The sequence below is a fragment of the Ursus americanus genome, chromosome 21, assembly GCF_024610735.1.
Source record: "Ursus americanus isolate L20-20 chromosome 21, mUrsAme1.1.p, whole genome shotgun sequence".
Classification (NCBI taxonomy): Eukaryota; Metazoa; Chordata; class Mammalia; order Carnivora; family Ursidae; genus Ursus; species Ursus americanus.
In genome coordinates this window covers 21,008,245-21,027,204 of record NC_142147.1, presented here as the reverse complement: position 1 = coordinate 21,027,204, position 18,960 = coordinate 21,008,245, and the positions used below count along the sequence as shown (strand labels likewise).

General features: G+C 50.7%; 1 long non-coding RNA gene across 3 annotated transcripts in view; it reads left to right on the top strand.

Annotated features, from left to right (window-relative positions):
- Window positions 1-991: 991 nt before the first annotated feature.
- LOC123803522 (uncharacterized) overlaps window positions 992-18,960 on the top strand; it is a 141,081-nt gene continuing 123,112 nt past the window's right edge. The window contains exons 1-2 of one of the 3 annotated variants that reach the window (XR_015728037.1): window positions 992-1,150; window positions 14,562-14,734. This is a non-coding gene — a long non-coding RNA (uncharacterized LOC123803522). The remainder of the gene's footprint in view (window positions 1,151-14,561; window positions 14,735-18,960) is intronic. The other 2 variants (XR_015728038.1, XR_015728039.1) reach the window with 2 other exon arrangements.

The window sequence follows — 18,960 nt, the reverse complement described above, 5'->3', positions numbered from 1 at the left end:
AAGGTGAGAAGAAACCATGTTCAAAGTGCTAACCTGTGGTGCCCAACATCACACGGGTAGTGAGTTACCTCTGAACCCTGATGGATTTACTCAAAGACTTTGTGGGGCGCCTGGGTGGCACAGTGGGTTTGGTGTCCCATTCTGGGTTTCAGCTCAGGTCCTGATCTCAGGGTCTTGACCTGAGACCCGGGTCAGGCTCCGTGCTCGGGGGACGCGGGGGGCGGGGCGTCTGCTTGAGACGCTCTCTCCCACCCCCCTGTGCACGCGGGTGCTCTCTCTCTCTCAAATAAATCTTTAAAAACAAACCAAAAAGCAAAGCGACAGTGTGTGCCACTACATCAAATAGCATCATGTACTTCTAGGATGAGAGGAGACTCAGGCTCCCATTACTCATGCCTTCCGAGTGCCGGCCTGGGGACGGGGGACCAGACAGCTGGGGCAGAGCTAGGACCTGGGCCATCGGGGAGCAGCCCACTCCCCTCTCACGCTACCTTCCTTTTGCCAACATGTATCCAGGGCTCGCCCAAGCAGAGCAAAGCACAGCTTTAAAGCAATTACTTGGTGATCAGGAGAGGCTAGGGGTTCTGTTTGCTTATTTGTGTGAACCTAAAATGCCTGCTTTCTTAATTAAGCCTTAACTGTGGGTTTTGCCTCAAGCTTTTCATTTTTCCCTCGTTAACAGGTTTCAGCTTTCCTCCCTCACTGCAGGCCCTGGGCTTTGCCCAGTGGCTTTCTCTTCCTCCTAAGAAGCATCTGCTCCTACCCCACCACGGAGGATACCTCCCTTTTTAGCCCCACTCCCCAGCTGCTTTTAACTTCATAATTACAGCCACAAGCAATATATAATCGTTGGTGAGTCAGGAGCAAGGGAGGTAGGGGGTTCTTTCCCCGGAGCGCATGCCTCCCTTTCGTCTCCCACTCAGAGCGCGTCTCCAGGTGCCTGCAAGGGGACGGCGGCCTTCCCTGAGCCACAGTCCGAGCGGGCTGCTCCTGGTCTGGCTCTCCTGGCCCGCTGACCTTGTGCTTTCTGCTCCTACATCTCCAGGGACTGGCAAAGCATCCCGTACACAGAAGATGCTTGATAAATGCCTCTTGAACAAATGAACACATGAAAGAACGAATGAACAAATAAGCTAGATCTGGTATTCAGGTGAGTGCAAGGGTCTGGGGCGGGGACTTGTCAACTGTCTTCTCACACAAGGTTAGCAATGGCTTTTCACATATGGAGATGTTTAATGGCCGTGTAGTAGCTCATTATGTTTTTGTTGGAATATCTACCCAACCGCCTCGGGCTGCACATAATTTATGCATCACTTCCTTCACAGTCTTGATAGTCATTTAACCCTGCTTGCTGGGACTACTTTAAAAATTCGGTTCTGTCCTTAGCTTACCTCTCATAGTTAATTAGCAACTTCTTAGTTGGCCCGGGTGACTTTATTTGTTCATTCACTCACTCATTCACTCAACTCCTGAGCTCCCTAATGGAGAGACAGTGCTGAGGTAGCCAAGCACGGATCCTCGCCTCCTGGAGCCTAGTAAAGTAGTGGGGGTAGGGGGGAAGCCAGCAGCTAGGCACACCGTGATGAGGGGGGGCGGTTTCCTACGGAAACAGTGGAGGCACCTAGAATGGACGTCTCATCGGAAATGGCTTTCCAGAGCAAGGGGCCCCTGAGCTGGAGGATGCATGATGCAGGTTAGTCAACAAACGGAAGGGAAAGAAAATGTCTGGGTTATCTGTTAGTTAAACTGCATAACTGTCTGCCCCAAAACCTAGTGGCTTGACGCAGCCATCATGTCGCTCTGTCTCCCTGTTCTGGGAGTCTGAAGTTTGGAGAGGTTTTGGGGATTTTTCGCCCTGAGGTGCTGATGTATTTGTGGTGCTGAAGTCATTTGATAACCTTCAGCTGGAAGGTAGTCTGGTCTGGTGGGTACAACAGGGTTTTCCTCACATGCCTAGTGCCTTGGTGGGGCCAGCCGGGGGCCAGCCTCTCTCTAGAGTCTCAAGGACTCTCCAGGTGTCCCTCTTGGGTCCCCCTTGCAAGGCAGTCGGGTTTCTTATATGCACCTCAGGGCTCCAAGAGCAAGGAGGTGGCAGTCGCCAGTCTCGTAAAGTCTGGGGCCACAAGCTGGCAGGGTGTCACCGCCCCTGAGCCCCATTGCTCAAGGCAGGCACAAGGGCTCCGCAGACACAGTGGGAGAGCACAGAACCCCCGCCCCCCAGCCCTTGCTGAGGAAGAAGCGCCAGAGCACCTGGGACCATCTTGCATCTGTCTTGGAGAGTCGGAAAGCAGCTTCCAGGCCGAGGGAGCCTGACCAAGCGGGAAAGTGCGCACAAGCCTCTCGCTGGGCCTGAGAACGCTGGAGGCGTGGTTGCGGACGGGGCTCATGTACAGGCAGAAGTCCGGCACAGCACCTTGTTGCTGCGTGTCCCCGAGTCCGGACTTGATCCTGGGACAGTGCGAAGGCACTGAAGGATTGGGAGCAGAGCGTGACATCAGATGGAGAAAAATCTCTTTGGTGGTTGACTGGTAACATGGGGAAAAATTTGCAGAGGGTCTGGCTGGAGCCACAGATGCTGGCATGAAGGTCTGAAATAACTCCGGTGAGAGGTGTTGAGGTCCCCAAAAAGGTGAGGGGTGGCAGGGCAGCCAGACAGCTGAGGGGCGGGCACAGGAGGACCTGTCCCTCCGCCACCGTGCTCCCGCCTGTCCCGCTCCCCTCCCCTGTGGGATCGACAACCCCGCGCTTCACCACCACGCAGTGTGGACGCCGGCCCTGTGCACACTCAGTTGCACGAACAGCTGTGTCTCCATCCCAGCGTTTCCAACAAGCGCCAGTCTGCTTCTCTTTGGTGAAAAATGGGGACAATAATACTACACGTGACAGATATTTAACTGTCTCCGAAGCTGTGACCTCAATAGCAGCTGGGAGGAAATGATAAAGTGGTGACAAGGACGGAAATCAGATTTCTGTTGGAGAAGTTGATAAAACATTTCATTTCTCTAAACAAAGAGTTTGAGATTGAACGGATTGATTTGAAGCCTCCAGGGGCCCATTTTGGAGTCCTCAAGTCCAGAACTGGGAGGCTTGAGGGTTTCCTTGTCCCCAGTTTGTCCACTATATTCTCGAGCGATAAGCGAGGAGACTCACAGAACCTCGAGTTTATAGCATGTGTGCTTGGATTTGAAACCCTCCACTCCCCTCTGCTCCCCAGCGGAGCCGGTCACCCTCTGAGCTTCATCCTATTTTTAAAATGAGCATAAGTAATCTCCAGGTCATACAGCTGGCATGAGCATCAAGAGCTGATGCAGGTGAACACCTGACAAGTGCTGCCTAATTGACCCTCAGGAACATTCTGCATGTTCAGTTAGGTCCAAGCTAGTTGAACCGTGAGGGAATGGGACTCCTGGTGGAGAAGCAGCTTCTCCAAGATCCTCTCCAAGATGTTCTGTCACAGTGACATGACTGAGACTGTCTGGCTCTCTAATGACACTCAGTGGGTACCACATGGAAGCAGGTGTGAACTCATTTCAGTAACTTTCTTGAAAATGGTTAAAACAAGAATGTGTGGTAGTGAGTTCCCCACCATCAGAAGTGTTCAAGCAGAGGCTGGAGTCACATGGTCAGAATCCTAGTTGGAAGAACTTTGGACTTTTGCGTGGGATCAGAACAGAGGACTTCTAAGGTACAGCATGGCTCTGAGAGTCTACGGAGCCGTAAAGTGTTTCAGGAACAAATACTGAAATAACCACCAGGGGTTATTATAGTTATTCGTGGCCAGCCTTTCAACTTCCACTTGGTGGTGTAGTGGCAGGAGGAAGTGGCCCTCTGAGGGGGTGGTTGGCTAGCTGGGTTCCCCAGAACACCTTGGACCACAACAAGTGGAATCCCGTTACCCTGCATACTAGCCGGCTTCTGCGGCTGCATTAGGGCCTCAGTGACTGAGGCTGGGGCTCTCCTTCAGCAGGGAAACCCCAGGAGGCCTAATCTATCCTGCTGTGGGGAGGGAGTGACAGAAACTAACTCTGCTCTAAGTGAACGGGCTGGACCCCAGGGCTAACGACACGGCACATGGAAGTGTGTTGGATTTTGAGTGTCTTTCTCTCCTGTGTCTCATCTCTACCCCTGCTCCCACTTAACACCAGTTTGCCTCACTTTAAGTGCTTGGCCATCTCCTTCAGGGGTCAGAAAACTTGTTCTTAAAGAACCAGATAAATATTTTACAGCTTTGCAAGCTATACAGTCTTTGCCACACCCACTCCGTGGCTGTTATGCAAAAACAGCCTTAGACAACATGCAAAAAAAGGGGTATGGCTGCATTATAAATACAATAGACAATATGTAAATACGTGGGTGTAGATACAGTTTTATTGAGGGAAGAGGCTCCAGGCTGGATTTGGCCTACAGGTGTTAGTTTGAGGACTCTTCATTTCTCTTGGCTCTTCCTCAAGGAAAGTCCATCTCTTACACTAAGGCCAGGTGCTGTGAATGTTACCAACTTGCTCCTCAGAATTTGGTGTGTGAAACCACGTCATCCTCACTCTAACTGAGTCTGAGGGGATTGTTGGAAATGCAGAAGCTCAGCACCTCCTTCTCTTCTCCCCCAAAACCTCTCCCCCCATCAGAATCTGCATTTTAAACAGAATTTTCCAAATGATTCACATATACATTCAAGTTTGAAAAGTACCGTGTTTTAAGAGAGCAGTCTTGGAATAGTGATGAATACTTGTACACTTGGGTTCAAGTCTGTGTGTGTTGCTCTTGTGCTTATGCTGATTGTAGAGTTGAGAGAAAATACTACAGAAGTTTAGACTCTGCAGAGAATCTGCATAGAGGGTAATTGTAAAACCAATTTTGGCAACTGTTGTGATGATGGCTAGTCTTCACACAGTCTGTGGCATTTTCTAAACTGATCTAACAAAACTTCATGAAATTCTCACAAACCTCTCTGTATGAAAGGTCACAGATCGTCATGCGGTGGCCCTGGAGTTGTACAGTGCACTGCCTGAGCAGCTGTCCATAGCAGCCCTGCCTGTCTCAGGTTTTCTGATGTGCAAACTGAGACTAAAAGCAAACACACGTCAAAATCACTAACCAAGGAAACACAAATCCAAACCACAATGAGATATCACCTTAGACCTGTCAGAATGGATAGAATCCAAAAGACAAGTGTTGGCAAGGATGTGGATAAAAAGGAACCCCTGTGAGTGTGGGGTATGTGTATATTGTATAATATATATGATGTATTAATACATATAATTCCTTATATATAATGGAATATTATTCAGCCATGAAAAGGATGAGACCTTTGCCATTTACAACAACACGGGTGGACTTAGAGGGTATTATGCTAAGTGAGAAGAATCAGAGAAAGGCAAATACCATAGGATTTCACTTATATGTGGAATCTGAAGAAGACGAAAAGCAGAACAACCCATAAATAGGGAAAACAGAGTTGCCAGAGGGGAGGGGGTTGGGGAAAAATGGGTGGAGGGGAGTGGAAGATGCGGGCTTTCAGCTCTGGAATGAGTAAGTCCTGGGGACAAACAGTACAGCATATGGAACAGAGCTGCCACTATTAGTGCCGTGTGATGGCAGTGGTGAGCACAGCCTAACGCACGGAGATGCTGAATCCCTGTGTCCTACACCTAAAACCAATGCCACCTTGTGTGGTAACTACAACTTTAAAAAGACCCCGAGGCCAGAAGCTTTTGAGAAGAGGGAAGCACCAAGGCCTGTTCTGAAGCATGGTCTTGAGCCTCTAGAAGGGAGGGAAGAGGAAAACAGCATTTAGATGCCATTCGCCACGTCGCGAGCATTTTGGCCTTTTGAGCCTCAGGATCCTGTGACAGGGACAGGGATTGCTGTTACTCCCATCTTGGGCTTCAGGAGGTGAAGCTGAGGAGTCTGGGTTCACGCCCAGGTAGGCTTGATTCCACAGTCTGCTCTGCCCTTCATCTCGTCCCCAGATAGGTTGTCCTCTCGAGCTTCCCCAGGTGTGCTCCCCACTTGCTCACTCTGTGCTGGCGGGAAAGTTAAATGGTGAATGGCCTTCTGGTGCCCCGGGTTGGGGCAATTTTTTTTATCTCTTTGACCTGATAGTTGCCTTGGAGAGGTGTCTCCATAGAACAGAGACGGGGCCTTTGGAGTCAGGTGCGTGGGACTCTGGACTCACTCACCTCACTGAGGAGCGAGTGACCCCAGATGACGGGCTGCTTCTTTTTGAACCAGCTTTGTCTCTGGAGCACGAAGCCATTGTACGTGAAAGGCCTCAGGCACGTTGCGAGTGTTCAGTGGATGTGGGCGGTTTCTCTCTTCCTTCTCTGGATGCTGGCCACGCTTGCAATCTCGTGTCTCCCTCAGGAACAAGCAGAATCCCGTGGCATTTAGAGACCACCACTAAGTCCTATTTCTGTCCATGTCGTGCTCAGCCTGTTATACCACTGGTCTAAGAAAATCTGTGTTTCATTGCTTTTCATCTTTAGAAGATGAAGGGTGGTCTCCCCAGATCAGACAAGGAGCAAGCCAAGTCTCCCGTGTCTGAGCCTGGGCTGGCCGGCCCTTCTGGGAGAGATTAGGCAGTTGGGGGAACAGTAGGTGACTGGGAGCTCGGGTCCCTGGGCTGAGGGCCCGGCACCACATGCTGTGTGAGGGCAGATAGCTCGCTGCTCTTCTGGAAGCCTCAACCCTAAAAGCAGCCCAGAGGAGGAACAGCTAGAAACAGGGACGAGGCTCTAGGCCTGGTTTATCCCCACTTACCACCTGCCTGGGCCTGTGCTGGTCCTATCACATGGTGTACCCACTGACAGTCACCACAAACCTGAACTCATCCCAATTCACAGATGTCAAAACCGAACTACAGATGTTCCAGCATGTACGTGAGGTCCCATAGTGGCTCATCGGGGAGCCTTTCTCGTTAGGAAAGGCCATGCAGCCTTGGGATTTGCAGATGGGGCTAGATGGTGAGGGGGTGGCTACTCGAGCATTTCGGTCACCATGCCATCATCATGTGGGTGCCGCTGACCCATGCCTGACTCGTGTGGCAAAGCCCTTGTCTGACACCTGGACTGTTTGCTTGCGGTGTCACTGAGACTCCTGCCAAAGATGAGGTCATAACAGCTCTGAGTGACAATACCATTGTTCAGGGTATTTGAAGCCCTTCATGTTCCTTCCAAAGCTCACTGGTGTTTTATGCTATTAAAATATATTGTTGATTAATATTTGAGCATCCAAGCATACATCGCCTGTGTTCACCAATCCTGTGTTTCTTCTCCATTTCCATTCCCTGCTACTCTCCAGGCTCCCTTTGGATTTCTTTTTACCTGCCCTTAGTCCTTCCCCATCTGGTCCCCATACCACCAATTAAAACTGACCCCAGGAGCTGCACGCGGTCTGTATAAACATCAAGACCTGTTTGGAGGAGACGAAACAATTCCCAGCCTGTCTCCTCCAGGCCTTACCCTCACCGATTCTGATTACACTCTGGAGGGTCCCTCCTGAGATAACCTTCTCTAAGGCTCATGCTGTGCTTTTCCTTGCTTTGTATTCTGTCCACGCGGGGGTCTATTGGAACCGCTCCTTGCTATTTCACAAGGCTTCTTGCTTGGCAGGTCCGCTGAGAGAAGCCGCTGCCGGAGCTGGGGGCGTCCTTCTCAGACCTCTCCTTAGGTTAAATTTCATTTTGGTCACAGGAGTCAGGAGCCTCAGCTCCGGAATTCCTCCCTAAGTAACCTCAGGCAAGTCTCTTAACCTCACTGACCCTCTGGTTTTTGTCTGTAAAGATGGGGGTGATAACAGTATCTACCTTCAGGGAATTATGAGGATTGGCTAAAATGGTGATTTTTAAATGCAATGCATCCCAAAAGCTTTAGCCCAGCAATTTTAAGCTTTAATAACTTCAGAGGCATAAATGCTGTAAACTTACAAAACACATTATTTGAAAGTTGAAGTATTTCCATTTTTAAAAGTATTTTATGAATTTATACATTTTTAACTTTAATTTTTGTTTTGGTCAATATTTGTCGTGTTCAGCCAGACGGGCTGGAAAGAAAAAGAAATTTAAAGACTTATTTTGAAAAATACACAGAAGCGCATAAATGCAAAAGAAATTTAGACAAACTTTCAGGTGAGTTTTTATGTATTGATAGAATTCGTATCTGAAGTTATTAAAGCTTCTATGGTACTAAGGCCATGCTGCACAGAGAGAGGCTCTCCTTTTATTATTTCTACATAGTCCTTATTCTCCCCATCATCATTTGGTCAAAGCAGTTGTAAAGGAAATCCTCTGATATTCATTATGGGAGGCCAAAAACTCATGCCCTGTTTCTGTCACCCCTTCAGTGCTTGTCTGATGTCAGAGGCCTCCCTGCCTGCATTCCACCCCACCCCCCCCACCCCCATGGAGGTTGCTATCATGGGCGTGCATCCCTTGCCAAGTTTCTTGTCTTCAGTCCCAACTGGCTCCCCACCCAAGCTCAGGTGAAACATGCTGGGCCTCAGACTGGCAGGAAATGGGGTGAGAGCAGCGTTGCAGAAAACTTGTGTCCATAGTCCGCTGTGAACCTAAAGGTCCATTGATTCCATCCATTTCCTTCCCCTAAACCCCACTCTGCCCTTGACCCTACTTACTACTTAGAGGACACTTCCTCTTGACTGATGCTGTCACTTCTTTCTTAACGCCTCTATGTCCCCAGCACAGTCTCTGCCCATCCTTTCACACCTACTTATTCTCACTCTGTGTTCTGGAACCTCCGCTCCCAAGGTCGAGTCCCCCTCAAAGCATTAACATCTCCATGGGAACCCTGATCCTCATGATCCCCTGATGGAATATTCCTCTCCCTCAAAGACCTCCACTCGGCAGGAAATCTCACAAGTCCCAGAATTTTGTGTCCCCAGAATATCAGGGTTGAAAGATAGAAGAAGCTTAGGGGAATTTTTCTGCCTGTAGCAACTGAGTTTGTCATTAGCTCATCTCCGTGAAACAGGTGGGAAATGAATGATAGAGCAGTCTGAATCTTCCAGAAGAAGTCCAGGTGGTGTTATACCTGGGCTTACCAGGATGGAGGCGCTGGCAGGGCTGTCTGGGAGGCTGTGTAGCATGGGTGGAGAAAGGACAAGGATGGAGCCCAGGAGAAATACCAGATGTGCTTGCCTGGCAAAGATTCTGGAAGGATAGTGTCTGGGGTCACAGATGCCAAAAGGTGACAGAGATACAGTCAAGGGGCAAAGAGTGGTTGATGCTGGACAGAGGTCAGAAGGGACTGATGGAGGTGGCTCCGAGGAGACCATGGGAACCCTGGAGGGAGCAGTTTCAAGGGGAATGAGGGTGATGGCAGAACATCAGGGAGTGAGAAAGTAGGATGGTGACCACGGCCAACCACTGCAGCAAGATGGGTCACAGCAGAGGCTAGTAAAGCAGCCTGGATGTGAAGGTGTTGGTGAGATGGGGACGTTTTGGAGCTGTGGATGCCAGAAGGGATGAGAGGAACAGTAGTTTGTGGTGGTTTGGCTCCACCACCTTTGAAGTTTTGTTGGAAGCCATGACAGACCCACTCCTCTGCAAACTTGACCCACATGCAGATGCTACAGCTCATGGGACAGAGTTCACAGATCCTCCGAAGCCTACCCGGGACCCCCTCGTCCCCTCACCCCCCCATCCTGGAAGCCAAAGGGGTCAGGGCAGGTGCTAAGGAGCCCTCCCCTCCTCTGCATATACAACACCCTCCACCCTCTCTTTTCACAAGGACCGTCCCCAATTTACAAGTAGGTAAACTAAGTCACAGGGCCTACATTATGGGTTGCTCTGCTTCACTCCCTTCAGCAGAGGCAGGAAGGCAACCCAGGCTTTGTGAGTTGTCTGGTCTAATTAGCCTCTAATTGAGTTTCCTCTCCTTCCTCTCAGGCGTCACGGTGACATTAAATTACAGGATTCAAACATATAATTTCCTAAACTTAAATGTGATTTATCTTAATAGGACTTCGTACCAGGTCACTTTATCATGCACAGTGTCAGAGACCAGATCTATTATTCACGGGGACTATTACTGAATTGGAGAATCTGGAGCTAGGAGTGACCTTGAGAGGTCAGCTGGTGCTCAACTCATCCGCCCCAACTCTCTGCAGCCACTCACCCCTGCCGGCTGCCTGCGCTTGGACAGCTGGGCTTCAATGTGGGTGTAAAGGAGAAGCCCAACATTCACAAGCCCCATATCATGCTTTGGGTCTAGCTTAAAGCCCTATTGCTGTAGGAACTATGAGTTAAGGCTAACCTTGGACAAGTGTGCTGGTTTTACCTCCGATTGCCTCGATTCCGGCTTGGCCAATAATCAAGCCGGGCTATTCTTTAGAAAAATGCTTTGGAGTTAGAGTATATTTGAGCAGGAAGACAGTGAGTATATTATATAATTCATTAATTCATCAGTTCATTTATTCAGTCATTTAGTAGTTTATAGGGGCCCAAACTTGCTGTACAGATGAAGAAAAGCCCTGAGGAAAGGGACTTGCCCAAGGTCATGCTGGCCCACACATAGTAGCAGAGCTTGGGTTCCAACCCAGACCTTCTCAGGACCAGGTCTTGCCCTCCCACCAGCTGTCCACCAGCTGACATGGGCTCTTTGACGGTGGCAGCTTGTGTGTGTGGAGGGGGTGGCTGGCTGATGTGTATCTCCATGATGAATGGACTTCCAGTTGGCAACTTGATCTTCAGCCGTTGCAACTTTAGGAAGACTGAGGGGGATCGAAAGAATATATTTTGCTAATGAAAGACTGCTTTGGAAATCCGATACACCACTCTGTCAGCTTCATGAGTCAGGGGAGGAGGGATGAAAAGATCTGTTGTGAGCAAGCCCACCGTTGACAAGTTGATCTACACGTGTGCAAGCTGCGCGGTCCCTCCGCGCCAACCAGAGTTCCCATATGTGCTGAAGAAATCCACGTGCGAAGATGTGGAGCTAGCATGGCGGCTACGGCTTGGGGGCCATGGCACTGGAGTGGAAACCCCGGATGCCAGCGTGACCACTTGATACCGGTGCGACTTGGCCAGGCAGAGGCTTCCACACTTGCTGTCTCGGTTTCCGGTTCTGTAGAGTAGCAGGTGGTTAGACTTAACCCATCAGGTCGTTGTGAGGATAAAAGGAAATTAAATATGAAAATGCTGAGTGTGGGACCGGGCAAAGGCACTGTGAAGCCTCTGTAATGCCAGCTTTTATGAAACATGCTGTACTTTTCCCAAATCCCAAATGGATAGAGCTGGTTATACTGGGCACCATGGTCCAGGGGCAGCATTTGCTTTGCTGTTTGGTGCTCACAGACATGTGCTCCTGAGCAGCAGTGGGAGTCAGAGTAGAGACCATGCACCTGGGCTTCCAGACAGCTCCTTCCTCCTGCAACACAGCTTACTAGCTCATAAAATGAGGGAGGCAAACCCCTTTGCTTTATTTTTCTTCTTGTGAGTCACGAGCTGTGTGGATAGTAGGGATATGGAAGTTCCCTTAGACCCGGGCATTAAGCTCATCTTCCACCTGGGACACACACGTGAGCAAACTGCTGGGAGCAGAGGGGGTGGGGGGGACCAGGGGCTGAAGGGCACCTGTTTGAGGGCAGGTCTGTGGGTTCTGGTTGGGGTGGGGTGCTTCAGAGAGGAGGTAACATTTGAACTGATCCTTGAAGGATGAGGAGGAAGTTCTGAGTTTTTAATTCAGTTTGACAAAGATGGGAAAATCCCTGGGGAAATGGCATGGACGGTGGCTCAGACGTCAGCAGGATCATGGCAGGCTCAGTGAGAGGGACTCAAAGGTGTGTGTGTGCGCACATAGCTTGGTTAAAGCAGCAAGATGAGGAGGAAGCCGGGACGGGGCTGGGGAGAGGTGGCCTTGAGCATGTGATGGGCTTGGCGTTTACTGCCTCACGTCAACAAGTCACTGCAGAAGAGGCAGCTCGCTAATCCACTCTGGGGTCTGGAGGGCTTCCGGGGTGTGTGATGTTTAAGCTGGGAGCTGAAGGCCTGGGGAATGTCTGACCCATGTGGGGAGAATAACAAGGACAGAATCCCAGGGATTGCAGGAGGTAGGGGGAGGACAGAGGAGGGACAGACAGCCTTGTCTCTTCCAGTGGTGAGTTGAGGGTGAGGCTTGAACTGGGGAGTGGTAGGAGATAATATGTAGGCAGAAGTTGGGCCAGACCCCTCCGTGCCATAAGCCCTGCAGTGGCTAGGGTACAAGGCTGGTCACAGGCAGGGGGCTGATGTGATGGGGAATCCTGCCCGAAGGCCCCTGCCCCAGCCGCCGCGCTGCCTGAGCTCAGGGCCTGAGGTCCCCCTGCTCATCCCAGCAGTGCTTTGCTATTTGGTTGATTGGCCCTTGGCTGTACACTCTGTTTACCTGGGCACAGAGGATGCCAGACGTTGCTTAGAGTTCTAAGTGCTGGTGGACAACCCCCCCCCCCCCCACCTTGCTGGGCCTAATGCAGATTTGTGGCTCATTCCACGGAATTCATTCTGCACTACAAGACTATGATATTACCCAATGTTTATGGATGGCTGAGTCTAAAATATCCATTCTAAAGCCCACTGAAGGATGAAATTCCTTGTTACTCTCATAGATTCTCTTGTCTTATTTTTTCCCCCTGTGGAGGAACATAAAGCATTTGTATTTTTAGCTCAAGCCTGGTCATTTTTCTAATCACACCTGCCTTAGAAGGAAGGGCATTTGGGAGAGTGGGGAGGTGGGTGGTTTGATGAAGACAGTCTCAGCCTGGAAGGGGTCCTCAAAAGCAACCCCCTCCCAGCCACAGGCTCAATTTGTCGTATTTCAGCACATCTAGAAGCTGAGGGTTGCAGGGCAGAATGTCTCAGCAACTATCAAAAATATCGACTCTCCCCAGGGCCCAGGACTCAAATATTAGGCAGAGACTCCCATGCAGCCCAGCCTAGATGCCCACCCAAGAAGGAAATAGGGTTGGGGCTAAAGTCTCGAGTCCTTATCCTGCTCTCTCTCTCTTTCTCTCCATGGTCAGCACGTCTGAGTACTTAGGGATTTTGTACAATGTCCCAGTGCTCCCTGATTCCGGACTGAACTGCCTTTAACTCCACTAATGACACCTGTCACGCATACATCAGGACTCCCAGCTGCCCAGCAGGTCCTGCCTTCTTGTTTGCCAAACAAGCCCTTCCTGCTAGTCTCAGATAGAATTATCCACCTCCTGCCTTTGACCCCCAGCACGGCACCTGCCCCTCGTTCACACGCCCAAAGCTGCCATAGCCTTCTGTTTTAACAGCTTTGGGATCTCCCATGTGTGGTTTTACCTGCCACCCAAAATGCATGCTGAATAAACACATGAATGAATCGACTTGGGAATCTTTCCCTGAACAGCCCGGAGCCCCCGGCACTGTGCAGACTGCAACCCGCCCATCGTGATTGGCTCCCCTTGCCCACGTGGGCTTCCCTGTGTGGCACAGAGATTCACCGACGTCCTTTCAGTAATGCCATCAATAGTGATCCTGTGCCCTGCTGGGTGTGGTGGGGTTCGGAATGATCAGCAGCAGGGTGGAGAGACCCAGTCCTCACACAGGCGTGTTGTGGGCTTCGGACCCAGGAAGGACAGAACCCTGGGTGTGACTCTGGAGCCAGAGCTGGAACGTTCAGGTTCTTTTGAGCTGGGTGGTTCTAGCAGACCTAGGTGTACCTGCTTTTTCTCTGGTTGCCTTCTGTTCCTTTGGTTGGGTGCTGAAGAGCCAGTGGAAGGCCGTTTGCTCTGGGCGGTGGGGTGCTGACCATAGGCAGCACCCTGCGTGTCTGCTCATGGAGCTTCACAGGTGTCCTGGAGGGATGGCCGCCTCCTCAGGGAGTCAGACCCACTTCCTGTTTCTTGTTTCCTCCCCCAGTGTCCAGAGAGCAGCCCAGTGCACCTGCGGATTGCCGGTCCTCCTGCAGCCTGCAGGCATCCTGGCTGACCATCCCTTGCTAGTGATGCAGATTTCAATCTGTCAGTTAACCTCCCGAGGCTCTTTGGCTTCTGCCTTACAGCGGGAATAATGCTGGTTTTGAGAATTAACTATAAAAGCCTAAGCACAGAGTAGGTGCTTTGCTCCGCCGTTGCTTTCCCTTTCCATTGCAGACCCCCCCAGAACTCCCCTGCTGCTCATGCAGCCCCTGCTGACGAGAGTACCAGCACTTACACAATGTCAGCCCTGGGCCATTCCCTTCCCTACGTTGCCTCCTCTGGCTCTGTTAAAATGCCCATTGCACAGATGAGGAAACCGAAGCTGGAAGCGGTAACGCTACTTGCCCAGGGTCCCTACTTGCCTAGGGTATCCAGCCTGCAGTTTGACCCCAGCATGTTTGCTTCTGGACCCCTCCCTGTACCACCCAGGCCCTCCTCAGCCGGCTCCGAGGCAGGGGTGGTGGAGGCCTCTTTGTGCGTCTTCCAGTCTTGTAATCAGATGCTGTTATCAGCTGACAGGTGGTACCGGAAACTGGAAAGACACACAGTTGTAAATAACCATTGTAGGAGAAGGGAGACTCGTTCTTGACCCCACCTCCTGACAGAAGTGCTTCTCTCCCCAGGATCACATGTCATCTGGTGGAATGTCTGCAGGGCCTTCAGCAAAAGGATCCCGTGCTCCTCCGAGGGAGATCCCGAGCTGTTCTGGATCAAAGTCCGGAAGGCCCTGCCTGCTTTTTCTGAAGACAGGACTCTGCGCGGGGTGCAGCTTCTACTCAGCGCCCACAAACACCAGGTGCGTTCCCACCTGCTCCCACTTCAGTTTCCCACAAAGGCTTTACAGATGAATAAGCGAACGCTCCGGGGGGTTAACGATTTTGCTCTGAGTCATGCAGAGAGTAGGTACAGGAGTCCAGATTCAAACTGCAGTCTGTCTGGACTCTAATCTAGGCTCGGCCGTCTGGTTCCGGCGGGGTAACTTCTTAGGGGGGACACTGTGTGCCCCAGGGTTGAAGCCGTTGCTGTGGGCTAGGGATCGACGGTGGCCAGGGGGGCTTGCAAAACCCAGAGCAGGACCTCAACGGCAACACCCTGTAGGGATCACGCACAGGTGTCTGGGGCATGCTCTCCCTCTGTGTCTCAGCGAAGCCTCCCCGCCGCCCTGGGCAGGGGGTGCTGTCATGGCGCCCGGTTTACAGAGAAGGAGGTGGAGGCCAGCGTGGAATGAGAAAGTCTGGTCAGTGAGTAATGGGTGGTGGGGCCCAGGTGAGGGGTCGGCATGGGGCGGGGTCCTGCGTGGTGTCCCGGCAGGGGGCAGGGCAAGGTAGACGCAGGAGGCGACTGCTGGCTGTGAGTAGCTGAGGCAGGGCAGAAGGGACCAGGAGCAGAGTGCACTTCGTGCAGAGGCCACAGTGAAAGGGAAGAAGGGAGAGCTGTATCTCCAGGGTGCCAGTTATCCCAGGCCTCGGTCTGGGGCACCGGGTGGGGCTGCCTTTGGAAGGAGGCAGAAGCTGTGTTCTCAGGAGGAGGCCGGGGTCAGGGCCTACCTGCAGAGACTGAAGTTTTAGGCCAGGCATGGACAAGGAGGGGAGTCACCCCTCTGCGAGAGGCCAGCTCTTCTTCTGTGGGCTGGGCTGAGCCTCTCTGTTGGGTCCTTCAGCCCAGCAGTGGGAGGGGTGGCGGGGCTGCGGCAACCGGCAGGCAGAGTGCCGCCCACCGTCTCTCTACTGAGAGTTCGATTTCTACCCCCTCCTGCAGAGCAGGTGGCTGCTGACTTCTTTATAAAAGCAGACCTCGCTTCACCGCTGGGCACTGCATGAACTGAAGCACCATTAGTGCTTCTAGGAAAGTGCCCCATGGGACAAGGGAAGGGGGAGGATGAGCTCGGCCTTCCCTTTCCCTATGGATGCATGGCTGAGCACTGCACCGATTTCCTGCTGTGAACAAGAAAGGCTCTGCCTGCCTTTTCATAAAGGGCTCTGGATTTTCCCAGCACATTATAGAATGACCCAGTGTCTCCGTCCTCAGGAGGAGAAGTGCACCCGAAATAAAAAGATTGGGGGTTAAATGAGAAGGAGAGAGACAGTGATGGAGAATCGAAGTGAGTGGCAGATCATTCCGGGGCTGGAGCTTTGCTGCCGCCCACGCCACAGCCAGTGGCTTAACAACAGGGTTTGACACACAATCCATTTCTGAGCCATTCAAGACACAGTCTTTGTCCTCGTATGCTATAAATAATTGCCCTGCGCCCACTCTGCATGTGGCCCTGCCATGGTCAGCAAGGGAGCTTGGCATTAGGTGAGCTGGGGTCTAGACGAGGGGCTCCGTGGAAGAGGTGGCATTGAACCTGTAAAAGGGCTTTCCCTTCCTCCAGGGCATGCCCTCTTGCCTGGTTCTGGCTCCCACCAATCACCACTCTAGGATTTTCCTCCTCTCACCTGACCACCTTTCTACTTCTTGAGTCTTGAATCTTTCTCTCTTTTCAAATCATTCACGGTACAACCTACAAAAGTGCTCAAGCACAGATAACCACCCCCGCAACATCTCAGCCTTGGACCCACCTGCTTCCCTTCGAGGCTCCTCTCTGATGCCTCCTTCACTTCTCGGTCGATGTTCGTGTAAGAACTAGCCACAATTATTTGTGCCATTGTATTCCATTTTATTCAGGTGTCATTGTTGCTTTTACCACCCCGACTCGATGGAAAGTGTTTTCCAAAAATACCAGGGACCTCCTATGTGTCACATCCTAATGACCCCTGACCTCTCATCCTGCTTGACAATATAAGATTCTGTTGACCATTACTTTCTGCTGCAGACCCCTTTCTCCTTTGAATTTGGTGCACCTCTCTCTTGTGGTCCTTCCACTTCTCTGCCCATCCCCTTGGGTGTCGATAATCTTCAAGATGTCTTCCTCATTCCTCATCTCGCCATCTATGTTCTGCTCGAGGAATCTCGTGAAGCCTCATGGCTTCATCCACCGTCTGCCTCCCCACTGATGACCCGAAAATCTTTCTCCTGAGCTCCTCATGGAACTTCACCATGATGGTTGCTGCAGAGAAGCAGGAGTAATGCTCTGGGTGAGCCAGGACTAGGGACTGTCAGGTTGGGTGTTGCAGGAAGATCGACTGATATGGGAATTAAATGAGTTGCTGTGAGTGTCGGCAAAACAATAGCCTTTTGATTCGGTTTAGATAGGAAACAATTAAATTAGAACCTTGTGGCCCTATAGTTCTCCTTGCCCACTTCCTAGCTTATCGTGGGTGCTTCGTAAATGTCAGCTGAGTGTATTGTTGATTAGTTAGTTATGCACATGGCTTTTTTCCCCTCTCCTGGTAGATGAAGGGATGAGAGCACAGCTCTTATTGTTTTCAGGTTTTGAAAAAGGTCGATGAGCAAAATATTACTTATTAAACGAGGAGCTGAATAAATGGATGAGATAATTAGCACAGAGGAACTGAGATCTTGGGATCTGCAAGTGCGTTCTTTTGGAACCTTAAAGTTATTTGGAAAAAAAAATCAGTTTAATACAGAACCCCGTTTGTTTCCAACAAAGTCAGGAACTATCTTGCAGCTAATTCGCAGAATTGGTGGAATCTAGTGATTCCCAGGTTCCTGAAGGTAACAAAACCAGGGCTGAAAAGACAACATTGTGGCGGAAATGTCCCCAGGTTTAAAATTTAAAAAAAAAATTCTTTTTTTCATTGTGGTAAAATACATGTAAAGTGTACTATCTTAACCATTTTTAAATGTAAAGTTCACTGGATTCACTACATTCAAGCTGTGTCGCCATCACTGTCCTCCTTCTCCAGAAATGTTTTCATCTCGCCAGGCTGAAACTCTGTGCCCACTCAGAAACTTCCAGCGCTTCCTGCCCCCAGCCCCCGGCAACCCCGTCCAGCCTCTGTGTCTGTGAATCGGACTCCTCTAGGTAGCTCCCAGAAGGGGAACCAGGCAGGATTTGTCTTTTTATGATTGGCTTCTTTCACTGAGCATCATGGCCTCAGGATTTATCTCGGCTGTAGCCTGTGTCGGGATTTCCTTCCTTTTTAGGCTGATTAATATTCCATGATATGCGAATGCCCTGCACCCAGCAGTTCACTGAGGAGCTGCGAGCCAGAATTGGTTTGAGGCCCTCTCTTGTGTGCTAGATGGGAGTGCCATCTCTTAAAGGAGCTTTACGGGAGGGGAACCTGCAGGTGTAAAAGTAGCTTCCTCCCAAACACCACACCCCTCTTTATAGTCTTTATGTTCACTGATTTTATTTTCAATTCTTTCTCCCTTATGGTTCAGTAAAGTCTTCTCTCTTAATTATGCTAAAAGGAACAGAGGAAGAGATGGATGCTGGACTAAGGTCATGAGTTCCAAGCAGAATACTGTGCCCAGGGTCTGTGGTGATGGGAAGCAAATTCAGTTACCTGAAGGAAGCAATGGAAAAATGGAGTCAGAGCACGGGGCCACAGGGGCCTGACATCCTACAGGGATGATTCTGGCAGTTTCGTCCTGGTCTTCCTTGTACATGCGTGAGACTGGGATCAGCTCCTGGCGTGCTGGTGGGAGGGGACGCTCAAAGCACACCTTACCTTGGGAGCCCTTCCCCTCCCTAGATCAGAACCATGCCTTTGATAGATTGCTGTTGGGAAGAGAATGTGTTGTGTCCCAATTTCTATTTTATGATGCGTCTTTGTTCTTACAGTGCTACTTTTCTACAAAGGAATATTTGTAGAAATGCTGGATGCCATAGGAAGCTTTGAAATGAGAAAAATGGGGATTCTGTAAGCCTATTTGGAAACCAAGGTTCTGCCCAAAAGTTAAATTTATTTTGAAAGTACTTAAACTGATTTTCCCTGCTGCTGGTATAATCTCTCATTGTCTCCTAACTCCCTCCTCTTCTCTCCCCCTTTTCTCCCTCACTCCTTCCTCCCTCCTCCTCCCCACTCCCTCTTTGTCTCTTCCTCTCTCCCCACCCCAAGCACTTACTCATATATGTGCCACATAGGGAAAATGACTCTTGGCTCCTTTGCC